Raw genomic sequence first — 6,726 nt, forward strand, 5'->3', positions numbered from 1 at the left:
TTTTTTTTTTTTTTTTTTTTTTTAAATCAGCAGGATGTTATGACACAGAGATTAGACCTTGAGGTTGAAAAACTTCTGGTTGGAGCCTAATGCTACTAATGGTTCTAATGGGGGAAAACATTCAATTCCTACATTCAACAATTTATTCATTCGACGATTGGTGCTATGGATATGTCAGGGAACACAACAAAGTCCTTGCTCTCACAGAGTTTACATTCCAGTAGGAGAGAGACAGGCAATAAGAACTCAACATACAATATGTTGATGGATAATTTGGTATGCTATAAAGAAAAAGAAAGCAGGGACTGGGAATAGGAAGTGTGCAAGGGGGTGATTTGAAACAAGGTTTTCAGGGAAGTCTTCTCTGATAAAGTGGCATTTGGCAGAGACCTGAAGAAAGTGAGAAACTGAGTCATGTGTCTATGGAGGGGAAGAATTTTCCAGGCATCAGGCACAGAAAAGTCAAAGGCTCTGGGGTTTGAGAGTGTGTGGCATGTTTGAGGAACAGCCAGGAGGTCAGTGTGGCTGAAGTGAAGTGCTAAAAGGAGAGTGGGAGCAGAAGGGGCCAGAGAGGAACCCAGCTGCTGATCGTGCACAGTCTGTGGGCCATTGTAAGGGTCTGACTTTTATCTGTAGTTAGATGGGAAGATATTGGAGGTTTTAGAGCAAAAGATATTATGATACAACTTCAATTTTGAAATAACCACTGGCATTGGGTACAGAACAGAATGTATTCTGCGGGAATAATAATTTGCAGTGGGAATAATAAGTAGTTGAATGCTACGTACAGTTTGAAGGTAGAGGCAATGGGATTTTCTGTGATGTGGGAAGGGAAGAGAGGATTCATCTAGGACTCCAAGCAAGTAGAAGAATGGAGTTTCTACTTACATATGTGGGGGAAATATGGGAGGAGGACATTCAGAAATTTGATTTTGAACATGTGAAGTGTGAGATGCTTATAAGGCACTTAAGTGGAAAAGTTTTGTAAGTAACTGAATATGTAAGTATGGAGGTTAGGGGAAAAGTCCAGGTTAAGAATTAGCATTTGTGAGCTGTTTATAGATAGTTTCTAAGGCCTTGAGACACATTTAGGGAGTAAGTATATAGATAAAGAGGAGATTTATGATTGAGCTGTGGAGCAGTCCAGCATTTAAAGATTTAGGAGATAATGAGGAGCCAGCAAAGGATATTAAAAAAATACTCTATCTGTAGAGTTACACACACACACACACACACACACACACACACACACACACACACACACACTCTCTTTTTCTAAGAAATCTAAGTTAAGAGTTGAAGTCAGTCTTTGAGAAAGGATGATGCTGAGATTTTTGTGATGTACAAAGAAACCCAAGGAGGAAGGGTCTCTGATAGGAAATGGAACCTCTCCTCAGTCTTTCATAGACCAAAAAATTACTTTGGAATTTGGGGTGAAGACATAGTGTATTATATAATGTATGATAATGGGAAAAGTTGGTACCATGGTTGAAAAAGGAAACATAGATAAAGTAGATAAACATAAACATAAAGTAGATAAAGTAGATAAACATAAACATAGATAAAGATAGATAAAGTTTGATGATGTTAACCTTGTGACTATTAATATAATATCTGCTTTTTTAAAAAAAATTAGCAACCCTAAAAAATTTAGCAACAGACAAATAAAAAGAATAAAATACATCAATAATACCACACTGAGATAACTACTGCCAACATTTTGGTGCATTTTTTTCTAGTTGGTTTTCATACACACATATATATTTAAATTAAGATTATATTATATGTACATTATTGTAGTCTGCTTTTTTATTTGATATAATAGCAGGAATATTTTTGGAAGATTTAATTTCCATATTTTGGTGAGGAGAGAGGTAATCAAAGAGAAGTTTGTGTTAGTTTGAGAAATGTCTGGTTTGATATCTACCAATAAAGTAGAATGATGACTGGGTGTGTATATGAGAGAGACAGAGAACAAGAATGATTCTGGACTTGGTGACTTGTGTCTTGGTGACTGATATGATGGCTGTGCTACCCGTGAGGACTGAGAAAACAAGACTGACCAAAGCTTCGCTTATTTTTTTATGTTAGGGTAGATTCCAGACTTGCTTTCGGTATAACTGGAGCATTGTTGGGTTTTTTTTACTACATGTAGCAGAAACTAAAAGGAAAGGATATTTGGAAATGTTTTGGTTGGTATCTATTTATGTAAACAGGTAATGAAATTAATTGGTGACACGAAGCAGGTTGCTTTGACTAAAGTACTTGGTTTGGCTTTCCCCACCAAAGGAAGAAAAGAATTACCATATTTCCCCTATATTTTTCATGCTGCGGTGGTCCAGTATAGACAAATACACCACCAAAATATCATACGGAGACTTTTCCCATAAATCTGTAAAAACTGTGAAAAGTAATTTTAGTTTATCAGTAAAATGTTAGGGGCGTGACCACAGCAAAATAATTTCTTCTGTTGACAACTATGATGTCATGGATTGCCTCTAAAATAAATGCTTGATGTGATTAGATTCAGAAGATATTGGTAAAACCAGAGCCAGTGAAAGTCCTTTTCAAATGAATGAAATTAATGAAAACAATAGAAACAACATTCAGTTGTAAACTTCTGACAGCAGTAACTGTGTGTGTGTTTCTGTTTATGTATTATGAGCTCTCTTTTTCTATATATGAGTTCTTGACTGGTGAGCACAATTGGCTAGAGAATGGGACTTTACAAGGTCAAGGTCACACATTCCACTAGCCACATAGAAGCAGAAAACGATGTCATACCCATCAATTGCATTACAAATTCTATATGGTCGTTTCATGGACATGTGCTCTTGGTCACGTAAAGACTAGTCAAGAGAGTTTGAGTGGTTCAGTAGCAATCATCACACTATTAAGATAAATAGACGCACAACTTTAAGCATAGATGCCACCCGCTACAGGGAAATGATTTCAACTTTGTACGTTTGTGAATGGCAGTATACACACAGATGCTCACAAATGTGCACACTCAACTGCATCATAGAAGAGAATAAGCCCCACTCGGCCTTGGCTCTAGTATTTAGCTGAAAATATACTATAATTGTCTTTCACTTTTATTTCTACTTAATACTCCATTAATAAAGAAGTTTTAGGTATATTGAAGAATATTACATTCTTTTATAAATATACAGTTATTCTATGTATCTTTGCCATTTGTTGTAACCAAATCAGTGCATCAGAACATAGTTTTTCAAAATCTAAAATAACATCTTTACATCTTGGAGTTTGTGAAGTCTGTTAGGGAAATAACACAACAGCACTGAGAAATTCACTCACTATGTTTCTGCCACTTCACACTGAGGGTCACATGCAATGACGAATACTGAAACTTGCACCACAGATCAAGTTGGAGAAACACTGGTTTCTGATCATTGCATTTTTGCTTAAGAAAAATCTCAGCTTATGGTTTTCTGATATTTCCTTTTCTGATTGAGCTATACCGATAAAGTATAATAATAAAGTACAAAGCGGTGTAAGTTCCCTGCAAATCCACTCATTATCCACTGGACTGTGAAGCCAACTGCCCCTCTCATCTTTCAAGGAGAATTGTGCTTTTATCCTGTTCATTTAGAAAAGAAAAAGAAAAAAAAGCTAAAACGTTAAGTCCATAACCTCTAACGAATCACCATTTCCATCTGCAGCCCTGGCAGTTGTTTAAAAGCAAGAGCAGGAATAGAGAGAAAGCCCCTTCTTTAGTGCAAAACTCTTGCTCTGCTTTAGCAAAACCATTCATACAAACAGTGTGGATCAGCCTTTCAATATGCAAAATGGACGAAGGTACCCCAATTTTCTTTTATAATAGATTAAATCCAAAGTAGTTCTTTATCAGGGAAATCCATTGTAATCTTCCAATTTACCCTTTTAAAAATTAGACTATGGCTAATAAATAAATAAAACATTTATCTAACAGGTTTCAAGTCTTTAGGACAGCTTCATCGTTATTTTCTCGGACCTTTATGCCTCCCAGCCACCAAAGTCTTCACTCAACCCTACCAACAGCCCAGCTGGCCACATAGATAAGAAGGAAACTGTTTTCTCCACGACCTCTAAGCATTCTACTCCAAGGGAAAAGCAACGTGGAATGCACACTCAGCAGGCTGCGAGTCTGGAGCCAGTTTGTCCTCGAGGCATTGCTGCCATAAAACATAATAGGTATCCACTGTGTTTTGCTTTAAGCAGATCCGTCTCCCACTCCCCCTTCTCCCCTTCCTGCTTCTCACTCTGCACCTGGCTGCAATTCACGACCCACACGACACAGAGCAAACAAAAAGCACGAAACAGCAACAGATTCCTTTGTTTTACATGCAAATCCTACCTCTGGTAGTTGTCACATCTTCCTCAAAAGCCACGCTTAATTTTTAATGACAGCGATCCAGTGCAGTCCTCCAAATAGCCACCAGTAATCATCATTACCTCTTGTGCCTAAAGCCTTTCTGGACCATTAATGTCACAACCCTTGCTAACTCATAGCTTTAATACTTCCTGCTCAAAATGTCTGAAAGAGTTTGGAAGGACAATAGGAGTGACAGGCTCGCTAGACAGCCATGCTTGAAATTAGTTATCTGAAGCTCCGTTAAAGCTGCTTCTTACTGTTTTTAAAGCGTGCAGGAGGTAGGATTTATTAGCCTATGATAGGCATGCTGTTTCTGTTTTTTATTAAATACTGTAATAGGCTGTCTGTTAGCAATGCTGTGATAGGTCCAGCATCACTTCCCCACTGCTTTCGAATTCTCATATTAAAAAGGGAGAGAGGGCTCCGACTTCGTTACAGTAAGACTGTAACACCCTGCCTATTGGATCAGATTTCCAAATTCTTTTTAGCTATAAGAGAGAGAATTCCTTTTTCAAATAGGTATTTTTACATGGAAAGTGAAGTTGAGAATCAACATTCTAGGATTCCCCAAACAATTCTTACTCCCAGCAAGGGAATCCTTCCCTTCCCAGTTACAAAAATAAGCATTCTCTAGAGTTAGGTAAAAGGATCAATCCCCATAGGAAATGTTCTCATCATTACTGAGGTAGGATTCAGGCATGCATTTACATAAAATCTCAAATTAGGTATCAAACGGACTGAACGGATCAATGAGTGCATTTATTGTTTCATACTGATTTACAGAGCTTTGTGTTCTAGTTTGAAGCAATCATATGCCCTGTACTACTGTCCAAATGGAAAGAATGAATGCTGGGTGGAAGGGATGGGGAAGTGTACACTACCTTGATCCACTTTGGACAGTCATAATCATGGAAGGTGGAAGAAGGATTTCTTACCATTGGTCAGAGAAGATGGTATTACTTGCTGGAAGTGCTACTCTGAAAAGTTCTATGTACTTTTCCAAACAGGGAAGCAGAAAAAAGTTCTTGGTAACTCACAGTAATGTAGAGGATGTGTCATGCTCTTACTAACCAGATTTAGTCCTTTTCTTCTGCTGTTCTTTCTCCCCTCCTGCTACCCCAGGAGCAATAGTTATATACTAGTTACTATGGAAACAGAGTGGTCTGCTCCAGGGGAGGGGCTTAGGGAAAGCAGCAGATGGAATATGAAGGGAAATGTACTATACTGGCCTATAGAATTGAAAATGAGGTGGGATTAACAAACAGACAAAAACTACTGCAAAACAAAATCTCAAAGGGAATGATTGTAGATCAACACTACTTAATTACTGGTAGTTTTGTTATCTAGAAATACTATTATGATCATAGCATCCATTATTTATTATATGCAAGAACTGAATATCTGAATTGCTCAGAAGTCTGATGTTTTAAAAAAGACACTTTTTTTCCCCTTTCTGTTTTTTTTTAAACTTCTGGATGTTGGTTTGATTATGCCCTGATTGTATGTGAATTTTACTTGTTACCTGACTAGTCATAATTTCTTTTCAAGAATAAAGCGTGACCTAGTGGAAAAATCTCCTTGTATCACAAACTGTAACCATGTTTCATTCTGATTAAGTATTCTTACAGTGGTTTCCCTGGGGCAAAATCAAAATCAGAAAATACTGTAATTTAAATTTCAAAAAATAATTCTGTTCCCATTATGTTGGTAGGACAAAAAGAAGGCTTTTTCAAATTTTCAGTTCTTAAAATAGAAAAAAAAATCATTTTTTGCGTTTTGTACAAAAACTTTCACTAGCCTCATGATCATGCAAGAGAAACTCTTAGCTGAGTAATTAAATTTCACAGTTGTAAGGAGTCTGGGGAATGCAAAATTATTGCCTTTAGTACCACATTTTCACAGTTTGTAATTGCAGTAAATGACACCACTAAAGTGAGAGTACAAAAATTCCAAAATGAAATTGTTGGGAGGTTATTCTTCAGCATTTTATAAAAATCCCATGTTTTTTTCTAATAGGCAAGCATATCATTTAAAAAGTTTGTAATGGAAGAAGGATTATCTCAGGGAAAATGAATTTATGATATTCTCTTTAAAAAATGACAGAAAAATAATATTGTAAATTGTGTATCTGAAATGTTTTTTTCAAATGTAAGGAAGAGTTAAATGACAATCTAAAAACCATTAACAGGGCTTCCCTGGTGGCGCAGTGGTTAAGAATCCACCTGCCAATGCATGGGACACGGGTTCAAGCCCAGGTCCGGGAAGATCCCACATGCCGCGGAGCAACTAAGCCCGTGCATCACAAGTACTGAGCTTGGGCTCTAGAGCCCATGAGCCACAGCTACTGAAGC

The 6,726-nt window shown here is 37.2% G+C and overlaps 1 protein-coding gene across 1 annotated transcript in view; it reads right to left on the bottom strand.

Annotated features, from left to right (window-relative positions):
- KCNMB2 (potassium calcium-activated channel subfamily M regulatory beta subunit 2) overlaps positions 1-4,773 on the bottom strand; it is a 250,759-nt gene extending 245,986 nt beyond the window's left edge. Inside the window, exon 1 of the mRNA XM_007451623.1 lies at positions 4,358-4,773. The gene's annotated coding sequence lies outside the window, so the exon portion shown is untranslated. The remainder of the gene's footprint in view (positions 1-4,357) is intronic.
- Positions 4,774-6,726: the final 1,953 nt, after the last annotated feature.

This window comes from Lipotes vexillifer, unplaced genomic scaffold, assembly GCF_000442215.2.
Source record: "Lipotes vexillifer unplaced genomic scaffold, Lipotes_vexillifer_v1.1 scaffold1212, whole genome shotgun sequence".
Lineage (NCBI taxonomy): Eukaryota > Metazoa > Chordata > Mammalia > Artiodactyla > Lipotidae > Lipotes > Lipotes vexillifer.